The sequence below is a fragment of the Phyllostomus discolor genome, chromosome 15, assembly GCF_004126475.2.
Source record: "Phyllostomus discolor isolate MPI-MPIP mPhyDis1 chromosome 15, mPhyDis1.pri.v3, whole genome shotgun sequence".
Lineage (NCBI taxonomy): Eukaryota > Metazoa > Chordata > Mammalia > Chiroptera > Phyllostomidae > Phyllostomus > Phyllostomus discolor.
The window spans coordinates 23,223,745-23,246,241 of NC_040917.2; positions in this window are offsets into that span (position 1 = coordinate 23,223,745).

The window sequence follows — 22,497 nt, forward strand, 5'->3', positions numbered from 1 at the left end:
ATATTGAGAACAACTAAATTTTCAGAAAAAAATTAACTGAGTTTGTCTTGGTTTTCACCGTCAGGACCTACAGCAGAAGGCGACTGAAGGAAGGTCAAGGACAAGGAAGGGAGCCGTGGGAGACGCACAGGGGTGACCCGAGCAGGAGCCACAGAGGGGGCGGCGGGCCGGGACCCTCCGCCCCGGACACCGGAAGTCCCTGCAGAACCGCCACCGAACACAGCCCGGCGCTGAAAGCGGCTTCACTGGATGGCGTGCCGTCGTGGGAGAGGCACCATTTCCTCCTCGTGTTCGTGTTAAACATCGGAAACGGACCCTCGCGGCGTCTCCGTGGGCCGGAAGTGGTGGCGAGGCGCTGGAGCCGGAGGCTCGGAGGCGAACTGTGGCGGGTCGCGGTCGTCCCCTTCCTGTCCACTGCTGATTGCGAGTTACGACCACACTGTGCCTACGTGTCTACCTCAAAAAGAGATTTGTGCAAAGTCAAGGACACGTATTAGTGTAGTGCTCGGTATGTGGGAGCCCGCACGCGATGGTGGACACATGATACCACCAGTGTTTTAAACGCTGCTTTGGACTCCGTGGATGTTGTGGTCTAGCCCGGCCCCGGGACACACCTCATGTGACCACCTTACATTTCTTCAGTTACAGTTGCATGCGTGCCTCACGTGTACAGGTGTATTCATTATCGTGTTACTTACAAAAAATGGTAGAAATAAATGCCCGTCAGTGGAGGGCTGATTAAATACATTTTAGTTTGCCCCTACAGTAGAATCCTAAACAAATGTTAGAGGGAATGAGTTCTGTATGCACAATGTTCTTCATTTTGTATAAATAGTTCACAAATACAGGCATATGTAAATGAATAAGTAAATCTGGAAAAGTACATGGGAGTGAGCTGGAAAATTTCACGTTTTGTTTTGTGTAAGTCTGCTTTTTAAATAAGCATTTATTGCTTACAATAAAGTTATTTTTATAATAATAAACTAGGTGCGTCTTCTCAATTCATTTCATGGCGGCCCTGAGCTAGTCTAACCTGAGTGTCAGAGGCAGGACTGGACCACCATAGTGCGGACCCGTGCCCCAAAGCTGCCGTCCACCCTCTTACAACAGGAGGCTCCAAAGCCAAAGGCGAAAGAGCTGCAAGAGTGAGGGATTTGGATGAAGTGTGTGAGCCACTCTGAATGATCTCATTTGGTGAGACATCATTTCTCCACCCCTACAGCCTCAGTAGCTTTGCCCTCTGACTCCTCAGTTCTGCATGAGGAGCTCCAGAGGGCGCTGCCTGAAATTCCTCTGGTGCTGACATGTGCTCTAATTTGGCAAAAAAGATGGGACGTGTCCATTCAGGAAACTGTTCTTAATTACCGCCTCATTCTGTGTATGATACGGTATCTCCCCCTGACAAAACCGTACTGCATTCCCTCATCCAAAGCTGCAAAGCAGCGGGACTTATGAAGCCCTAAGCCTCTTACAGGATGAGGGTGATGGTGATAATGCAAAAAAAAAATATTTACATGTTGTTGTTCTTCCAAGGCTTTAAACATTCCACTATCACTAAATTCAAATGCACCAAACAACGACGGGAGAGAATGTTTAGTGCACAAGAACTGCACCACTTAGAGAGGTGCAGAGAGAGGACACGGTGCTGTGTGAATACCTGGGAGGCCCCCCTCAGCTGCCTCAGTGGCTGGCGGGCTGGAAGGTGAGTAGACAGAACGGGAAGTCCAGACGGGGTAAGAACCTGAGCCCTGGGTAGAGTCCTGAGCGGCAGGGACGGGGAGAAGCTGTAGAACTTTAAATGGGGAGAGAGTTGCAGCAAACACACATGGAGACAACGGGGTTATTTTCTGAATTTCTTTGCATCATTTTCGTTTCCTTGGTTCCTTCACCAGCCTCTGCCAACCTTGACCTCAGCCTGCTAGAGGCCGATTTCATGCTCTCCCTGTGCTCACACGAGGTGACGCCCTACTCTTCCTCCAGCAGTTTCCCCTGGTCAGCACACTCACACCCCATGCCCACCCCACACCCATCGCACGCCCACCCCACATGTGACCATCACACACAACTGCGCACAGGAGTTTCAATGTCATTGATGCTTGCCTATCGCAACACAAGCCAGACACCACCCCCAATCACTGGATCACGCACGGCTTCCAACGTGAGAAGTGCCCAAAGAGAAGCTCACAAAGCCCCTTGGACAAGTCTGTTTAACAACTCGATACATTTGGCATCTGTCAGCAGTTCTGAAGCAGATCTACACTCCGGAGTGAGACCCTAATGTGACGGATACTCACTCCAGCCCTGACTCCCGGGTGTCTTCAGGTAAGGTGGATACATTCACGAGTGAATCCGTATGGGTTAACTCGAGCCGGCTGGGCGTACCAGGCAAAGATGAAAATCACTGCTTTTAACCTGGGCATGGCCCCAAAGCAAGGAGCATCCACCTTAGGTTCACTAGGAATGATAAAGAATAAGGAAATTAAAAGCTGTTTGTAATAAATTTGCCTATTTTTTTGAAATTATATGTAGTTCATGGAATCAGTAGCTTGGACACTGATCTAGGTGGGTAATTTCATTCTAGATTAAAATAAACATTCTTGTTTGTTAAGTGAGTGGTTCAAAGGCAGCAGATGAATAATTGAGTCTGAGAGAACTAAGGGACTTCCTTAGGCCCATATTTAGGGCTTACAGGGAGGACATCACACCACAGATCTCCACTGATGAAAAGTGAGTGGTCTGTAACACACTGAGCTAAAAATTCACATGTTTAATGACCCCACTCATAATACCCTATCAGTTCACTCCGTGGATATTATGGAGCATCTACGTACGCTCGTTACCGACTGGAGCACTGGAGCAGCAGCAGCGTTGGGTGCAGGGACGGACCCTCCGTTCACGTTCACGGAGACACCGCACGTCGGTGAGGGAGCAGGCAGGGGGAGCCGGCGGTGCAGTGTTACTGAGGTCCCCGAGGAAGAGAAGGGGGTGCAGAGCGAGCAGCGGTTGCTGGCAGGCTCTCGGCGCACGCCTGTCCGAAGAGGTGGCACGTGAGGCAGGTGTTAACTACTGAGAAGCAGCCGGCCTCACGACGGGTGGGACAAAGCGCCTTCCAGCCCGACAGTGCAGGTCACCGGGGCTGTGGGACTGGGGAGCGTTGCTGTGCTCCAGGAGCTCAGAGCACGAGAGCCGCATGGCCAGGGTGGGTGGAGGGCAGAGAGAGGGCTGTTGGAAAATGTGGAGAACTTAAAATGTGGGGGGTCCAAGGGATCATGAACAATGACCATGAAGAAATGCAGAGCCTCTCATATGACGGAAGGAATGGGGAGAGCTGGCCTACAAAAGGGCATGTGCAGGGAAGCCTGCTGGTCGCCTTCGACTTCTGGGAAAATGCAAGAATATACAACATGAAATCCTCATTGACCTGCACGAAGGATTTCCAATGAGCATAACTAGCAGCAAGGTTTTTAAATATGAATATGAAAGAATCACAAATATTTGTAAAAAGTCTCTCCTATGACAGGTGAACCACCCCCCCACCCCACCGCCAAATCTGAAAGGGCAAAGAAAAAAATACTGTGAAGTTAATATATATTTAAATATGTGTATTTTCTCAAAAAGATGATTTTGAATCATTGAAATACACAGAGGAACAACCGAAAAAAGAAAACCAGACAATTAGAATTACAAAGTGCTTTTTGGAATAAAAATACGATAGCGGAAATGAAAAATTCAAAACCGGAATGGAAAGAAAAGATTAAGGAAATCTTCTGAGAAGACAAATTAAGAAGCAGTGAAACATCGGTGGAAGGAATACTGAATGTAGAGAATTATTCCCAGCGGTCCGGTATCCAACCACAGACGTTTAAAAAGAGAGAGATGGAATGGGTATAAACTATCAAACAAATTGCACCGATGATTTCTAAAGTAACTTCCTCCGTGCTGCATATAACTAATGAACACGTCCGACCACATCACTGTGAACTAATTGTCGGGACACAGGAATCAGATCAACGGGAAATCCTCGACAGCAGCCCCGAGAGGTAGGAGACGAGAGAACGCTAACACTGACCATCTCTACACCATGCAGGACCACTTGCAATCAGTCATGAGACAAAACCCGGAGGCCGCCCGCCCACCCACACCCCACCCTCCGGCAGTTGGACAGGACCAGGCGGCGGGCTACACCCAGTCGCGGGTGAGACCCCTCTGCGCAGCGAGTTGGCGCTGTGATTCCACACTCCCTGATCGCACAGAGGTGATGCCGAGAAACAGTCCGACAACCGGTAGTACACGTCCCCCCCCCCCCCAAACTCATTTCATCTGTGAAAGCACAGAAGCGATAAAACGAATCTCTCGTGTCAGAGTTAGAAGTTGGGATGGGAGCAGGGTCCGGGGGCGACTTCCAGGAAGCAGGGAGGGTCGTGTCTGGAGTTGGTGCTTAACTGCACAGGACTGTTGCACTGTGGACGCCACCCACGGGTGCCCTTGTCTTCACACCGCTTGTCTCTGAAGCTTGTGCTTCATCAGAGCACATTTTTACTTTTAAAGGAACCGGCAGGTAACATTCCTGGGGAACAGATGTGCCGTGGACCCAAAGGACACCCAGATAGATGAGGGCAGAGTGGAAACATTGAATTCTGTCGTCAAATGGGCATGCAGTGTAAGCATGGTGTCCTGAGTGTCTTAGCTAGAGTGATGTTTCTATAACCCTAACACAAAGTCAGGATATTGTCTGACGAACATGGTGATAACACTGTATAATGGGAGGGTTAGAGAGCGAAGTTCAGCGGTGGGATGAGATAGAACAGAGAAGGAATTCTCAGCTTTTAACACAAAAAGTTAACAAAATTTTTAAAATTGAAATAGCAAAACATGGTGATATCATATGGAGGAAAAAAATCTCAAAAAATTAGACATTTAAAAAGGGATATCTACACAGTGGGAATTTATATTTAATAACAGCTGATATCTTTGTTAGTAGTGTAGTAATAGTTACACATTTTTAAATGATGTATACGTATTACTTTTATAAGTAATTTTAAAGTCACATATCTAAAGAGAAGTCTGGTTGGATTACATATTAAAGGTACCCCTTAATCTGTAATTTAGGATTATTTTCAACTTTTTTTTGTTAAAGTATTTTTCCTATTTGTTTCATTGTATCAATAGTCTTAATGGGAGCCATTCTGGGGCCAGGGCACAGCTGTGCAAGAAGAGAGAGTCAATGAAAGTTGATGTTTATTCTGTGTATTTGAGCTTTTTTGAGAAAATGATGCCTGGCTAATGCTTGTTTTAAAAAAATTAGTAGCATTTTAATTTGTCACCATAATTTTGCCACCCCCAAATAGCATTAGAAGTGTGGCTGAAATCTAGATGAAGTATTTAGACATATTTTTATGTAGAAAGATGTAAATTGTATATCATATTATTGATTCACAGATATCTGATAACATGGACTTTTTTGGCATCTCAAAACATGAGATAATCATGAAATAGTTACGTCGGGAAGGGAGAACCCTGTAGCCTGGTTTTGATGAAGTGATAAATATCAGTTACTGGGAATCATACATACGTGTGTTGTGATAATGTCTGAAAAAGTCACAAAGTATATTTTACCACCAATATGTACATAATACATTTTAGCGTGCACATTCAGTGCTGGGTTCGCCTCCAGTTACCGTGGTGACCTGCAGTGAAAGGCGTGGGAAGGAATAAATCCATCGCTGGTTCGTTAGACAGCCGGTGCTCAGGAGATCAAGGCGATGCCGCGGGATCCTTCACGCAGAGCCCTCGCTGCCTTGGAGGAAGCGTTAAGTTGGGGCAGGGCTGGCTTCAAGAAATGCTCCAGCTGTCAAAATAAATGACTTGGAAATGAACTTGAAGCCGCATCACGCGGGCTTCGGAGCCAGGTGGCTAAATACAGAGGCTGAATCCCGCTGCCGCCGCAGCTGAAGGGCGATGCAGAGGCTGTGGTGTGTCACCCGACAAATACCGTGTTCGAAGAGCCAGAGGTTGAGTCCGTCTCGGTCACAGACGGGCAGACGTCACACCGTGTGCGGGTGTGTGCACGTGCGGCTGGCACAGCCACTGTTACAACACCACTCGCATCGGTTCCTTCTACCCAACTATTTTTTTAAATCCTCACCTGAGGACCTGTGTGTTGATTATAGAGAGAGAGGGAGGGAAAGAAGAAGAGGGAGAGAGGGAGGGAAAAGAAGAGGGAGAGAGGGAGAGGGGGGAAGAGAGAGAGAGAGAGAGAGAGAGACAGACAGACATTTACGTGAGAGAGAAACATCCATTGGTTGCCTCCTGTGTGTGCCCCGACCGGGGACCCAACCCACAACGTTCTGGTGCACAGGACGATGCTCCAACCAACAGAGCAACAGAGCCGCCCAGCCAGGGCTACCCAACCCAACTCGTAATAGTTTTCAACTGGATGAGCCTGCACTAGTCCTTGCAAGCCCTCTCTCTCTCTCTCTCTCTCTCTGTTTCTCTCTCTCTCTCTCTCTCTCTCACACACACACACACACACACACACACACACACAAACTCGAATAAGGCATGTTTTCTGACTTCGCTTAAGGAATTCTGTAAGTTAGAAAAGCAGAACAACAGATGATTAAAAATCACGACTGCCTAGTTCTGGTAAAAGAAAACCGTGACCCGTTCTCCGTGTACCAACTGTGGGTAATACTAAATAAGAGATGCGGTGAATTCCTAGGGCAGAAGAAGTTTTCTGAGAAAGCAGCGAAGCTGGTTCAGAATCTTAAAGGCAGGCTCGCCTTTCCTGGAAACACGGGGAAGACGAGATTCTCCCAGGCACACCAGCGCTCCAGGGGAGGGCGCGAGCGGAGCCCTGGAGTTGAAAGAGAGGCTTTGTCTGCATGTTTGTACAGAACGGGGAGAGAAATCTGCGCCTCTCCACAGCTCGACCTCAGAGTTCAGTGGAAGCAGTGGCAGAAAACAAGACTGAAAGAGAGGCGGGGCACGTGGTGCAGAGCTTCTTAAATCCAGGAGAAACTTTCTTATCACACGGGCATCCGCTAGGGGGTCAATGTCTGGTAGCAAGAGAGGAATTAATTTTGAGCACCACTGTGCAGTGAGGCAGGGAGAGAGGCAGCCACACGCAGGGCAACAGCGATAAAGGCAGAGGAAGCTCGGAGCTGATAAGATAGGGGGTGCAGAAGAGGAGGAGAAAGGCCTAGATAGCTTCCGGGCACCCGATTGGAGGATGTTGCTGACTAGTGAAACAAACAAGAAAGAGTAATAAAATACAGAGATTGCGAGTTCCGTTCTGAGCAGGCTGCATTCGAGCTTTCCCGAAGAAGAATGCAGCAGGAAGCTGGAGCTCAGGGGGATGACAGATGCACGTGCAGAGAGAGGTCAGTGAAGGAGTGAAACGCAAGGGCCTGGGAAGTTACATCCAGGGAGCGTGAGCTTGGACAGGGGCACACTCCGGGGGAGTGGCACCCTGCCGGGAGGAGAGAGCGCCTGGCGCGGAGGGGTGAATATGCAGAAAAGGGTGAGTGCGACGAGAAGATGAAACGGGGCAGACACTGAGCACCGAGGGGTCTCCGGGCGTCACCGCAGGGGCCGCACCCACACACTCACTGCCCCCCCCCCTTGTCCGGCTCACACCCTGGCACGGCTTTTTGCACTGACTCGGGCTGAGAATTCCCACTCATGCTCGTTAACCTCTGACCCTGTGAGGCCCGGCCACCCTCCCCAGCTGAGCATCAGTGAACAAGGTGACCAGACCTGCAGCGTCCAGACTCTGCCCCCGTCCATGCAGACCCCATCAAGGGGTCCTCGTCAAGGTCTCCAGGCCTCGTGGGGCGGCAGACTGGAGGGCCCGAGGGCTGACCCGCAGATGCCCCCCCCCCCCACCCCCCCGAGGATCCAGCATTGTGCTTTCTTCCGGGAGGGGCTGGGCGCGTGCAGGGCAGCCCAGGAGCGGTCAGCGTCCTGCAATCAGCAACGTGCCCCCAGGACTTCCCGTCTGCTCCCCTCCTGAAGGTCAAGTTCAAACGGCATTTTCTGTTTGAACCAATGTCTCAGGACAACACTTGTCTTGCTTCCTTCGACGTGATTAGCTTTGATTCAGCTTTCAAGTAGCTCGGGATTCCTGACTCTAGAGTGACCTTGAACTCAGAGGTCCTGAGGTCCTGTGTCCAAGTCAAGTGTTTGAAAGACCGAGTCAATAATATAAAGATGATCTGTGAAAGTCGATCTATCTTTTCCCCTGTAATAGAACCGTTTTTCTGGGCACTTTCGAGCCGGGGAAGCATTATGCTGTTAGATAATGATAGCATTTTATGTGCCTGCAAATTGTGAATTCCACTAAATTTCACATCGCATTTTGGATGTGATTTTCATGACACAACTCCATTTTCTCCCAGAACTAATGAAGGCTGTGAATGAATCTTGGTTTTGTAATGAAATTATGACAACCAGGAGATGACAGAACGGTATTTCTTTGTTTGTTCTATTCTGAAAACATTTCAAAATAATGTAAGCAGAGCACCCCGTGCGTCCGGAATGATTTGCTGTGACTCAGGCTGGAATCAGTGGAAAATCTATTTCGGCGAAATTACATTTAGCATGGGTTCTCGCTAATGAGGGTCCTTTTTCACACGTGCCTATGAGAAATGACTCAATTTTCTCTACAGTGACTCCTTAGAAGTGGAAATATTACTTAAATTCTTCATACACCATCGATTCGGCACATCCTTCCCATCAGTGGAGATTTGATTACAGCAGGCAGCCTGTGACCCCCGCCCCGCCCTGCACCACCACCACCTAGGGAACAGCATGCCTGCCTTCCTCTGAGGAGGCGGGGTTCTGGTTACTTGGAACATCTTCAAAGAGTGCCAGAAAACCACCACGTCATAAAAATGTGTGTTGCAGTCATTTTTAAATGTTAGTTTTATTACATCCAAGTCTGCACCTTATATTAAACCATGTCCAAAGAGAGATGGAAATGATGAACCATAAAAGTGATGTTCATGTCTATGACAGGATACACCCTGGGACCCTGCAAGTTTAAACGGCCACCTCGGAGGGCGTGGCACCACGCCTCTCTCAGCCATCGTTTGCATTTGTCAGAAGAGTGATCTCAGGGCGTGCGAGACTGCTGTTAATGGGGAGGCTGTGAGCCAGGGCCGAGTGTCCTTCTCGTGGCGTGCAGGTGGAGTATTTTAATTGGGCTATAAAAGCCAAGCGATGAGAAGCCCCACCGGCCAACACTGGCTTCCCCGTGGGAGTCAGGAAGGTGAACTTAGACCATGGGTTCTCGCATCCTGTGCTCTTCCCTGACGCCTGTCCTGATCAGGCGGGGGCTAAGAGATTGTGGGTCGGCAACGTGCTCTGTCTCCTGGAGTAGTAAGAAATGCCTATTTAATATTTTTTGTTGGGAGGGGGGCGGTAAAGAAGTTTCTTAAATGAGCCCTGACTGGCGTAGCTCAGTGGATTGAGTGCAGGCTGTGAACCGAAGTATGGCAGGTTCGATTCCCAGTCAGGGCACATGCCTGGGTTGCAGGCCACGGCCCCCAGCCAACTGCACATTGATGTTTCTCTCTTTCTCCCTCCCTTCCTTCTTTAAAAATAAATAAATAAAATCTTTTAAAAAAATTAAAAAAAGTTATTTAAGTGCCAGATAATTAGAACTCCTCCCTACAATACACGACTCTCTATCAAACCCGTACTGAACTCACACATAGGTTCTAAGACCTTGTTCTTTTCTTCTGGTATTGTAATTTAAATAAAGTTAATTTAACCTCTTCAGGCTCCTTAGTATCAACACGTAAAATGACACTAGTTAATTTTTAATAGAGTATCATTTCCAGCCTTTTCACAGAGTATTCACAAGTCTTATGTTCTGAGAATACTCTTATTAAAATATCTCCTTCTAGCGTTTTTCTTTAACTTGCATGTTTTAACGTATTTGAAATCAAAATGCATCAACAACTAAAAATACAAGCGCCAACAGGTCAAACCCTTCAGAGAAAATACAGGGAATTCCTCATGGCCTTGCCCTCGACCAGAGGGTCTCACACGCCACCCAGGAGCCCGGGGGTCTGCAGCCCTGCCTTCGCCGTCCTCTTGCGGGGGCACCCATGCCAACCAATGGCGTGAGTCTGAGTTCCTCCGAGTCTCTCCTGGGCAGGCACCCGTCCCTGGGCACGGGGCTGGCACGTCAGGGTCCCTAGGGGCATGGGAGCCCTTCTGAGTCCTGTTTTCTCCCAAGAGCCCCTCCCAGGGCCCTGCCCTCCAGGCTCTGGATCAGACCGCTGCCGCTGGGCTCTCTCGCTCTGGGAAGTTATTGCGGGAGGTGGGGGGGTGGTGACGCCCTCCTCCCTTACTAGGCTTCCCCTGGTGGTCCAAGTTGTGATTGGGTCACAGGCTTCTGAAAAGCTGACTCTGGGTTTCGGGGTCACTCCGCTGTGCACTGTGCGGTGTCTCTGACATCACTACACTCAACGGTCTTTTAACAACCTCACGCCAAAGAAGCCGCGTATCGATGCTAAAGCACAGAGTGAAGTTACAGTCACGCTGCTACATGTCATAACCAAGGAGTATGTTTTTGAGAAAGGACAATGAGAATATGATGAATCGTAAATATTTCAAAACAAGAATGAAAACAAATTAAGCATCCAAGCAAAATTGTTTGCAACACTATAATGAAATAAAGAAATCCCAGGGAAGGGAATTACAAAGCTTACACAGACATTGTTTTTAAAAGCAGCATGAAGTCTGAAAAATATGCCAAAGATTATGTTGTAAGAAAAAGAAATAATATAGAATTATGGAAAACTAACTCAAGACACTGAAGAAAAATTTTACAAAATTGGAAATGATATTGATTCAGGGACGACCGGCACAGAGATAAAGAATGAGGTCACGACACCTCACTTGCAAAAATGTGTTTGAGAACATGCACGCTCTGAATGACTTTTAGGGAAATACCAATCACTAAAAAATGACACTAAAAGAAATGTCACATGTAAAATTTTGATGGCTAATTAGTCTAACAACTCATCCACATCAAAAAATACTAATCACAGAAAATATTATCCATTAATCAAGATAGAGAATACCGATTCTACATCTGCAACTCCAGGATTGAATGAAAGCAACAAAACCATCAGAGATATAAAACCAGCACAATATTGATTTCCTAATTCAATAAGGGATTACAAAATAATGTCAGCTACGTTCCAAACCACTTTGACTATAAATGAAAAATATGAACTAAATCACAGATAATAGATTCAATTGTACTGGGCAAAATCAATATACCAATTAATAGCATTCAAAGGAGTTCTTTACTCGTGAGCAAGGATGCTAATAGACAAAAATATTGCAAGCACTATGACAAATTTCAGAAAAGCAGAACTAGCCTTTGATAAAGTTCAGTTGTGATCATGTAAAACACTTTTATAAAGAACAGTGTACATGTATTACATGTGTGTATTTATATTCAAAGTATATATTATAATCAATGGATTCTCTTTAAAAGTTTTATTCAAATAATAAAATTCATCATGCATGACCTTAAAAACTTCAAGTGCAATGGTATTCTTTATACATAAGTAGATATATATTTAAATAAAATATATTTGTAGGTTGTATATGTATGTTACTATATAACTCCACCTGTTTTGATAAACAGTTTTAATAAAGTAGTAATTTGGAATTTATTATGTCAGTTCATTAAAAATTAATCCACAAAACTCAGTAGGTTACTTATATATGTGTTACAATTAAAATAAAGCTCAGGAAGATAGTTAATATATATGCAGATAGTTCCTCCATGAGAACATTGTTGAAATGTTTATAACAAGCATGAAAATATGAAACACTATACCTTGTCTTGGAGAGGTTTGGTAATGCAGAGATGCCAATTTGATTGAAGTTCCTATATAAATTTAATGTACCTGTAATAAAAAATGCCCCTAATTATTTATTTGTTTTGTTTCTTTGGAATTTCATAAGTGGATTATAAATTTCATAAGAAAACAACATTAAATAGTCAAAATATTAGAAAATATCTTTAAGAGAAGAATTATAGTAAATAGTGAGGCCTGTTTCTCTGAAAACATATTATATACCGGAGTAAAATTAAGTGTTCGCTGCTGGAGAGTAAGACTCATAGGACGGGACACGGTCCAGACACAGGCGAAAATGCGTGTGCGAATTTACGGCATGTGGAGTGGCCTCATTGTCCGGAGACCGATGGTGGTTTGACAGCATGGTCATGGGCGGGGAGGAGGAGATTAACCAGTATCAGTACTTAAAATAAGATAAAGTCCAAATATACCAGCATTCTCACATACACAGAAAAACTGCATAAGTACTAGAAAAAAGTCTAAGCTTTATTTTTACTTTTTGCTTTGCTTCATTTTCTATTTGTAACATGTAGCAGGCACTATTTTGCAGGACACCACAGAATCACTCATGAAATCACTGGTAACTAGAGGAGGCTCAGCACAGCCACATAACAAGAAATCACTCCACGAAGGATAATGATGAGAAAAGGAGTTAGCATCATCTTTAAGAAGAGCGTGCTGACACAAGGAAATGGACAGCAGACGTGGCACGCACAGATGGAAAACGGAAGCGAAAAGTCAGTATGTACAAAGAGCCGTGGCCTGACCCGCACCGAGGTCGGCACCACGGTTCCCTTAAGTCTCACCTCTTTGGAGCGTCCTGGGTCACGGGGATGCTGGTGTCGTGGTGACAGCCAAATGTCATCAGAGTGAGAATACAAATCACTGACAAATCTGGGAGAGAGCTTGTAATCCATCGTTTGCTAATCAACGATCTCATGATCGATCAAAAACACTGTCCCTTTAACTCAGCTTCCGAAGTGTCCGCCCGTATGACCTGTGAGCCTTGTACATGAAACACGGACTGACGTCACTAGCTGAGTCCCCGTTTAATTGGGGGTGACATCTCCGGTGATGCTTGTACGACAGGAACTCCTACATTCCAACTGCAAGCGCTGCGAGAGGTGGGAACAGGCCCCTGACTTCAGGAGCCTGTGTCTCGATCAACAGATCAATTATTTTCGCAAGAGTCACAACCAGAGGTTATGTTCGCGAGTGAGCCTCACAAACCTGAAGTGGACGACAGATGGACAGGCTATTAAAGCCTCTCCAGCCACGTGTCCTACGTAAAGCGATGCCTTTTAGTGTTGTCCATAGATTTAAACTGGGCTTCCTTCCATCAGAGCGAGAGGGAGCCACACTTAGTTGGATCCAAGTAAGGACTGTTTTATTTTTCCTCTTTTTTTAAAATTAAATTTTATATGAAACACTGCACAGCTAGTTTTATTTATATTTTATTTTTCAATTATAGTCAACACACAGCATTAGCTCTAGCTTTTTAAAAGCTGTGTCGATTCTAAATGTCCGGTCATCGATGTCTTATTACGCAGGGGTCCTATTAACCCGAGAGAATGAAAGGGTGAAGCCGGTGCTAGGAGGAGCTCACAGTGTCCATTAGTGTGGGGTTCCTCCCTCCCCTGGCCGAGCGGTCAATGTAGCTCAGTGGCTATCCGAGAAAATATTTCACAGTTTGTCACATCGTGCACTCGATTAATTAGTGAAGGTCAATTTCTTAGAAGGAGACTTTAAAAGTAAATGCCTCCTTATATCGTGGTGCACTACAAAACAGTAATTGAACTTTATTGCCACAAATATTAGACGGTTTGTACCAACACTCATTTTGACTCATTTTCCTACAATGGAGTTCATTATTTTTGAAGAAATAATTTCTTCACTGGCCTTAAATGAGCAGTTTTAACCTTAACTCTGAAATGTGTCTTTAATTATTGGTCTAATTCTCAAATTACAGTTAGGAATATTGTATGTAGTTGTGTTTTTTTTTCCTGAGGCATTTTGTGAAAGAAATAATGTTTGTGCATAGGAGCATAGGAATTTCCTCTTTTTAAAAGGTACATGAGAGGAAGTTTGTAACGAATGATTTCACACACGGTTTAAAACTTCTGTACGCGTCTGACGCTGAACTAGAACGTGTCAGTGAGGAATTACTGAGTGTTGCTCTCTGTCCCAGCGTGCACGGCACTTGTCTGCAGAGTCACATTCTTCCACACATGACCATGAACACTAGTGTGGCATGCATGCACACACACACGCACACTGATCACACATCACACATACACACTCCTTCCCAAGTCTGCAAACACCAGAGGTCACCGCCCCAGCACAAACCCCTGTTTCCACTCCGTCCCAAATCCAGCACAAATAGCATGACCAGCTCAGCCAATCAGGACTTTCTTTGGAATGCTCTACATTTGGGGGCTTTGTGATTCCCTTAAAATCATCAGTTTGTGACCCCCTTGGACACGAAACCCATATTTTGGAGAGTCTGCATAAATGTCACTGCACACGGCGTCTTGGCAGGGGTCCCCAGTCCGGCATGCGGGGCGGCAGGCCTGACTGGTTGTTCAAATGTACCGACGCCCGGGATGAGGAGGTTTTACCTGCTGGTGGTTTAACCCGCTGCTTCAGCGCTCCGGTCTTCCCTTGTGCCAGCCCTGCTGCCTGCGGGCTGTGAGGAAGGTGGCGTGCCTGCGATCGCCAGCGTGCTGTTTTGCACCCAGTCTTAAATATGATGACGTCATCTTCAGATGACTCCTTCATAGTGGCTTAGAGAACAAAACCCCAGACATATGGTACAAGGATCAGACACGTTAAGATACTTGACCCGTGTAACATCTGTAGAATACTACACCTCAAGTATTTCCTTCTGAAGTACACCTCACACACCACCCGACTCGGCCACACGCCAGGATGTGGACCGGCACCGGGGGCCTCAAGTGTCTGAACTCACACAGAGTGGTTGGTGACTGCCATCATTTGAGGTCACCACTGGGAGATCTTGTGCCCCCTTGTCTCAAATCACGCCGGCTGTCCCTCTCTGTTCTGGATGTGACTGCAGAAACGGCACGGGGCATACATGTCCCCTCATTTCGGAGGACTCCATCTCTCCAAAAGCCTGGGTTGTCCGTGTGGCTCAGCCTGGACAAAAATAACGTGGTGCAGGGGACACCGATTACTCTGAGGTTTGAAAAACAACCTCGCCCTGGACTCGGTGCCCCCCCCCGGATCCCATGGGACTGTTCAGAAGAGCAGCCCGCTCCCAAGGGCGGCGGCTGGGTGGCGGCTGGGGCTGGCGGGCTCATCCCTGCACCCGCAGAGCTGCCCAGGCCTTGCACCCCCTCTCTCTGCAGAGCGGTGGGCGTGTGGTGAGTGCCGCCCACCCAGGGGCCGGTGAGCAGTGCGGGCTCAGGCGAACGCGCCAGCCCGCACCCCTCGCCCCCTGAAAAAGGCGGCTCTGTGTTCTGTGGCCAGGGCTAGGCAGCGACAGCCCCCAGAGGGGACCAGTCCCCAGTGTCTGAACCAGCCCCACAGGCCTCGGCTGGGAGGTGCCGGCGCGGGTGGCTGGGAGGAGGGGACAGGAAGCCTGCACCACCTTTGACTGAATTTTCTTAGGATTTTATGTTCTCGTTTTCAAAGGTCTCCCCTTAGATTTTTTATTTCTGCCGTCCTCAAGACCATGCACCCATGTCGTATGTAAAAGGCAGCGCCTGGGAAGGACACACGAGGGCAAGGGTCTCCTGCCCCCGGGGGTGACTCGCTGGCCTGCCCACCCCCCTGCCCCTGGCCCAGGTGTCAGGCCGGCGCAGGGACTGGTCTGTGATCTCGATGTGCTGGGTGAGGGCACTTGTTCTCCGCGTCTCTGGGAACTGTGGCAGCCCGACCTGGGCCAGCAGCTAGGTCCGCTCCACCCCCCGTGACGACCAGAGGCAGCGGGGCGCGTTGAAGGCGGGGCGGTCGGAAATAAGAATGAGCCGTGTGCTCGGGTCCCATGAGAGCGGACCAGGGGGCTGTGAAATATTCCCGTCTAGTGGCAGGTTTCAGGGACTCTGTGTTATGTGATTAACTCAAAGCTGTTCTTCCTAAGGGTTCCATTAAATCCTATAAACTTTTATAGCTTGATCTCAGGAAGAACGATGAGTAATTAAAAGTCTGCCACACAATTCGGAACACAAGGAGGCGCGGAGGGGAGGCAAGCATTCCCCACTCGTGGTCGGCAGCCCAGGGCCAGCCCACGGGTAGAGGTGAAGGCGCAGAGACCGTGGCAGGCATTCCACGGGACGGGATCGCAGGTGGCTCTCCAGGACATACGGGGCGTCCCCAAGGCAAAGGGCGGGGCTGAGATTTCTGTCAACAGACTCGAGACACCTAAGGCCCGTTTCACACTGTAGAACCAGCCGGAGGCGGGATCCGCATGTAAATGTTAAATGATTAGTCAGAATGAATAGATGTTATACACCAAAGGAGGAAATTTCAGAAGCGGGGTTTCTTTGAAACCAGCGTCGTAGTAGAGCGGAGGGGAAGGAAAGTACTGGATACCTGAGTTCCAGTACTGACAAGTGTAGGAATCTTACTCAAAAGTATTAGCCCTGATCTGAAAAAATGATACAACCCAGCACCTGAATCACCTGTATTACTACAGTTAAATATATATATATATATATATATATATATATATATATGATTATTTCTAAGGAAGGTAAAAAGAAATTATATTTTTTTAAATTTTGCGTGGAAATTTTCAGAAACACACAGAATCAGACAGTAGATTATAATATCCAAATAACTGCTCATCACCCAGCTTCAGAAGTAAACAGCTTTTAACTAATCTGCTTCATGTATTCACCTACAACTTTTCATCACAAGTGTTTTGGAACAATTCCCGGGTATTGTCATCTGTAGACACCTCACCATGGCTCTCTGACACACTGGTCCTCCGTATCACTCTCACAGTGTGTAAACTCAGTTACGACTTTTCAGTTACGAGCCACGGAGGACCCAGATCAGTATCCCGGAGCCACGGATATGAGTTACAGGACAGGAGTGGAGTCACGCTGGACACTGAGGCGCTGCTGGCCTTTCTGGGCGCCGCCTGAGTGGGTGGGCGTGAGAATGTCTCATCCCAGGCTCCATTCGTGTTTCGGGGACATGCCTCACCCTCCTCCCAAGCTGAAGAAAGCATCCTGGGGAAGCAGACTTTTGTGAGTCATTCTGCGGGGACCGACCCAGGCCCCTCTTCACACGGCGGCCAAGAGGAAAAGACACCTAGGGCTTTGTGTGGGCTCCCCAGGGGGCCCACGGGCTCTCCACTTAAAAAACCTAGCGTTGAAAATGGGAAAGAGGAAATTTAAGCTCTAAACCCAAGGAACAAGGTGTTTACACCCTCAGGGGGTGTTCCCGGGCTGGAAGGGGCAGAGCCTCGGCATGGCCGGTTCGAGCACACTGAATGACAGGTGGATAGCGCACCTGGTATACCGGAGAGCTGAACGGCCACAGGTGACGGATTATGGAAACTTTGAAGAATTACACTGTCCACCTCGGCTTTTACTTAAAACGTCTCACGAGTCAGGCACACAACACTGTGGCGTGTCACAGTAAACAGGTGTGCAGCTTTGTACTGAGCACAAGGTGTTTAAACACTTTTAACTCCTCCTATGGCTGCGAGTCTGTCATGGTGACCCATGTTGAGAGTCTCTGTTTAAAACTGACCAACGAGATGGCCAATCCACAGAGGGAGGGCCTGCGGTCTGCCGTGTCCCCTGTGGGATTCAGTCCCCACATCACACACGTGACAGAGAGGCGCTCCCTAAGACTGTGTTGGAATGGGGGGAGAGGGGGCAAGAGGAGGGGCAGATACAGGGTTGACGGACAAAATGGAGAAGAACAATCTAGTGTCAGTTGCTAGAATATTCGGGTGAAACATATTGAGCTGATGTGTGTATTTTACCTCCTGCTGCAACGGTAAAGGGTAGAGTTGGGGAGAGACTCAAGTACAGGTTTTTATTTTTATTTATTTAAAAAAATGTTTAGAGAAGAATGGAGGAAAAAAGAGAGGGAAACATCAATGCGTGGTTGCCTCTCATGCGCCCCCTACTGGGGACCTGGCCCACAACGCAGGCATGTGCCCTGACTGGGAATAGAACCGGCGACCCTTTGGTTCAGTCCATGGAGCCACACCAGCGAGGGCAACGGGTTTTTAATTTTTTAAAGATCCTAGCAGCATTTCAGAATGCTCAGCAGCTCTCAGAAAAGCCATGCAGGACAAATGCAAATTTAATGTCGCTTAACCTTGCAATAAGCATCTGCATGTCCTTTGTGAGTGGTGACAGCTTCTCACAACTCTGCCATCCTCAGGGGACACACTGCACCCTTTCCATAGATGTCACCACGGAGCCCTTGCTCCCGTGAGAAGGTCCTGTCTGTGGTGCACTGGGAGATTAATCATTGTCACAGATTCGCAGGAAGTCATAGTAACAATACACGGCCCCTGGGATTTCCATTGATTTTACTATCATTGTTCAAAACTCAGAAACCCACTCTGCACACAATAGCAGGCAGGCCAGTGCGGCTGCCGAGTCTCCTCTGCGCACCTCTCGGGGCATCCGCAATTCTTAGGACACGTCTCTGACCAGAGGCCAAGGCGTCTGACCCACGGGCACGGGCTCGGGGCACAGGGATGGACTGCCATTCCCCCCTCCCTGCGCCTTCACAGAGGCCGTGCCGGGACCGGAGCCCAGGAAACGCACGGGCTGCTACCAGCAAGCACGGGTCTCCCACACGTGTAAAATAACGTGTTCGTTCCTACTGCATTTACAACCCACGGATCAAGTCGAATTCTTATTTTTTTTTACTTTCATGACTCAAGGGGAGAAAAGGCCTGTTGAGGAACTAGTTATATACGAATTCCTCCTTCTCCCTCCCTCCTCCGCCTGTTTCTTCAAAGATTCCCTTCATTGACGTAGCCTCGGCGGCCTTCATATCCTTGTTTTAAAAGCACAGCTCTCCTCTGCTTTGCTTAACCCTTTCGCAGTCATCAGGTTGGCTATGCACACACACACACACACACACACACACACACACACAATTTCTCCTTCACACATCTCTTGAATAAACTGCCGTAGCCAAACACATCTCTGCAACACCTGGGGAAGCTCCGTGGATCATGTTACTATGATAATCAGGCCCCTGAAGTCACTTCCTCTGACTGTCCTTAATGCTCACGAATGCTCAATCCAAAGATCGTCTTTCATGTATGTAGGTTGTCACCATCCGCTCTGAAAAGCGTCCGCCCTTGAACAGCGGCATCGGGCACTGTCACTGACGACGTCCTCTCTGCCTGGACGTCACAGCCCTCCTTCTGCGGCGTAAAATGTGATTATCGGTGAGAGCCAGGCTTATTAGAGCCACATGGGACACTTTTCCCAGTTATGTATATTCTTAGATGCTCTCAGATAACTGGCTTAGCCTTCAGGGATCCTGCGTAAGTAGGTCGAAAGGAAAAAGGCAGGCAGGATTGCTGATAGGAGGGTGCTCTTTTCCTTAGGTGTGCCGGGCAACTGTTCTTTTTTTGCAAGGTTGGTAATTATTATAGCAGTTCGAGAGACACGAGAGCCCTGGCTGGGTGGCCAATCGGCTGGAATGTCGGCCGATCCACCACTTCACAGCTTAGTTCTGCCTTCGGAACCACGGAGGTAATAATAGACTTCGCGGCATCGTTGTGAAGGTGGCCTGGGAGACTCAGAGGAGGCCCTGCAGGATGACACACCGCAGGCCTCAGAGAGGATGAGTGTGGGAGCAGGCGCTGATGGAGGAAAGGCTCGCACTCACGGCTGTACGGCGCAGGTACTGAGTTTGGCGCGTGTTACGGGAAACCTGGCCACGTTAGCAGCAGACAAAGGCTCGTTTTGTTCTTGACGGCATGGAACCCAGGGGCCCCTGTGGAGGCTCCAGGGTGACATCAGGAGCTCGGTCCTTCCCCCAAGCCATCCTGAGCTCGGGGCCCCGAGTCCTCCGTGTGGCCTCAGAGGCCGCAGGCGTCCGTGGAGGTGGACAAGGGGAGGAGGCAGTGATGCCGTGCCGGCCTCTGGGGGCCTCACGGACTCCCGTTATGTTAATAGCTCATTGCAACCGCTCCCTGCTAGAGAAGCAAGGGGGTTGCTCCCCGCCTCCCAACATAAAACCAGTTTCTGTGGTTTCAAGAGGGATACAGCTACGGGAGGGTCCACAGCGGGGCTCTGCCTTACCAGGTGCTCCCAGGACAGGGGGTTGAAAGCTAGCTCAGATTTGCTGACACAGGCAGCTGATGAAACTCGTGCCCCAGGATGCGGGTGTTCAGGTTGAGATCCGCGGCCCCAGCACACACCACACAGCCGGAACCTCCCCGGCATCCCGAGTGGGCCGTGTCGCTGGACGCCGGACCCGCACTTTCTGTGACCACCCGGCGCGTGCCCCCCGGGCCCTCGGTCACGTGACAGCCCGCACACCACAGGCCTGCGGCCGGGGAACCGGTGGCGTGGCTGTTGCTCAAGTGGTGAGCTCAGGTGGCCACTCCGTATTTACCCCGCAGCAGCGCAAAGCCACGAGGACTGGGACAGGCGCGCAGCCCCGGGCAGGCTGGCATCGCACAGCCAGAACTCAGAAACCGTCGTTACGGGACGGCCGCAGGGGAGGAGGTGGGTGAGGAGACACCGGGGAACCGCATGCCCTAGCTGCTGTCTAGACTGACACGGCTCCATTTCTGAGGCAAAGTAGCAAGACACCACATGGTTCCCATGGTAACTACATTAAAATAAAAAAAAAATGGGGAATGTTTTCAAGTGATAAGCACATTTAAAATTCGAAAGAATCGCCTCTATCTTGAAACCATTTTTACGTGACAAGGATTAAAAAGCACCGTTGTAGTAGTAAAAAAAAGAGTCCTAAGCCCTAACATTCCAACAGTTGGATGTCATTGACTGAAAACCAGCAGAACAGCGCATCTCCAAGGTGCGGAAGCCATCGCCGTAAACTGGAGGCCATTTGAACAAACACTTAGGAAAACGAGCGGAGGCTCCCACGAGCGGGCACGAACCGCCCTGCTGTCCTGTGTGTGCGCTCCTACCACGGGACTCTGAGCGCCTTTGCTGCCCAGGAGGCTGACCTACTGTTCCGACAGCTTGCTCGCTTCCCAGGCCCCCAGTTCCTGCCGCTGCCACCCCCCTCCTCCGGTTCCTCACTCCCCCTGGCCAGGGGGGCCGATCTGAGTGATGGCCTGGACCGTGTCTCCCCCACTGTGCTCTATTTTGCCCACCCCGGGGGAGGCCCGCGCTGGGTTTTCTCTGGTGTAAGCTAACGCCCTCCAAACCCACCACGTGGCTGGAGTAACCTTTACAACCCGCAGCCCAGCCAAGGAGCTCTTGGCTTTAACCCCTCCGCCGTGTTTTCCCTTCGCATTGAGAACACAAGCTTCTCATTTGGACCTGCAGAGCCCCGTGGGACCTAGTTCTCGTCCAGCTACTGACTTGACCCCTTCCTCGCGCCGCTGCGGCCTGGCCCACCCTGGCGTCCTTCTGCCATGCAGCGCCGGGGTGAGTCTGCACGGAGACCTCCACCCCGTGGTCTACTCTGAGCAGGCACTTCTCTTCCCCTCCCCCAGCTCCTTCACAGGGTCTACCTTTCAGCTCCCATTCCCGCGGAGGCCTTGCCCGTCCCATCTACGAAAGAGCAGCTTGCTGTCTTTGGACGCACACCCACTTCCTGTTCTTCTTTCACAGTCATCCTCGTTAGTGCCTGCAGTGACCGTATTTGCTTCAATACATTTTAACTAACTAAATCGTTTTTGTCTACGCTTCTCTGAGAGTGAGCTCTCTGAAAACACAGAACTTACCTGACTTTTTATATGACCTAAACGATGCATTAAATATGTGTATATATGTGTATATGATGAAGGCAAAAATTACCCTGTTGTTGCTTGTCCTTAAATTACTAATGGCACATTATGAATCCCCAAAGTAAGACAGAAGAATGTCAAGACAATCGAACATGATTTTAGTGTTTTTGGAGGATAAAGAATAGTTCCGAACTGTGGACTTGGGGGAAATACTTTGAAATTTCCGAGACATCGGCTGCAGCGAGGGACCCTCAACAAACACCAGGGAGCCGGCGGGGCCTACAGGAAGGAGCAAGACAGAGGGAAAGACAGCAGAGCGACCGTGAAGGACACGAGTCCTTTACAAGTTCCTGAAGCCGTCGCCAGCTCCCAACAAAGACTCTTACAGCTGAGCCTGACTTCCCTCCATGGAACTTGGGCGGCAAAACCTAAAAATAACACAACACAACAAAGAAGAATATGAAATGAAAAAACAACAACAATAAAATCTTTCAGAAATGTCCGCAGAATACGTCTGGAACTAGACAGCACAGGCATTGGCTGCAAGGGTGCTAGACCCCGAACACAGCCTCATAACTCGGTCCCGGGATCTTCCCGGTGATGCGATTTCCACGCTCCATTTGTTTTACCTTTTAAAATCTATTTTCCCCTTTTCCTTTATTTCTCTTATTTTTCTTTACTCTCCAGAACCATTCCCTGAATCAAACCCTGGATCAAAACCCAAGC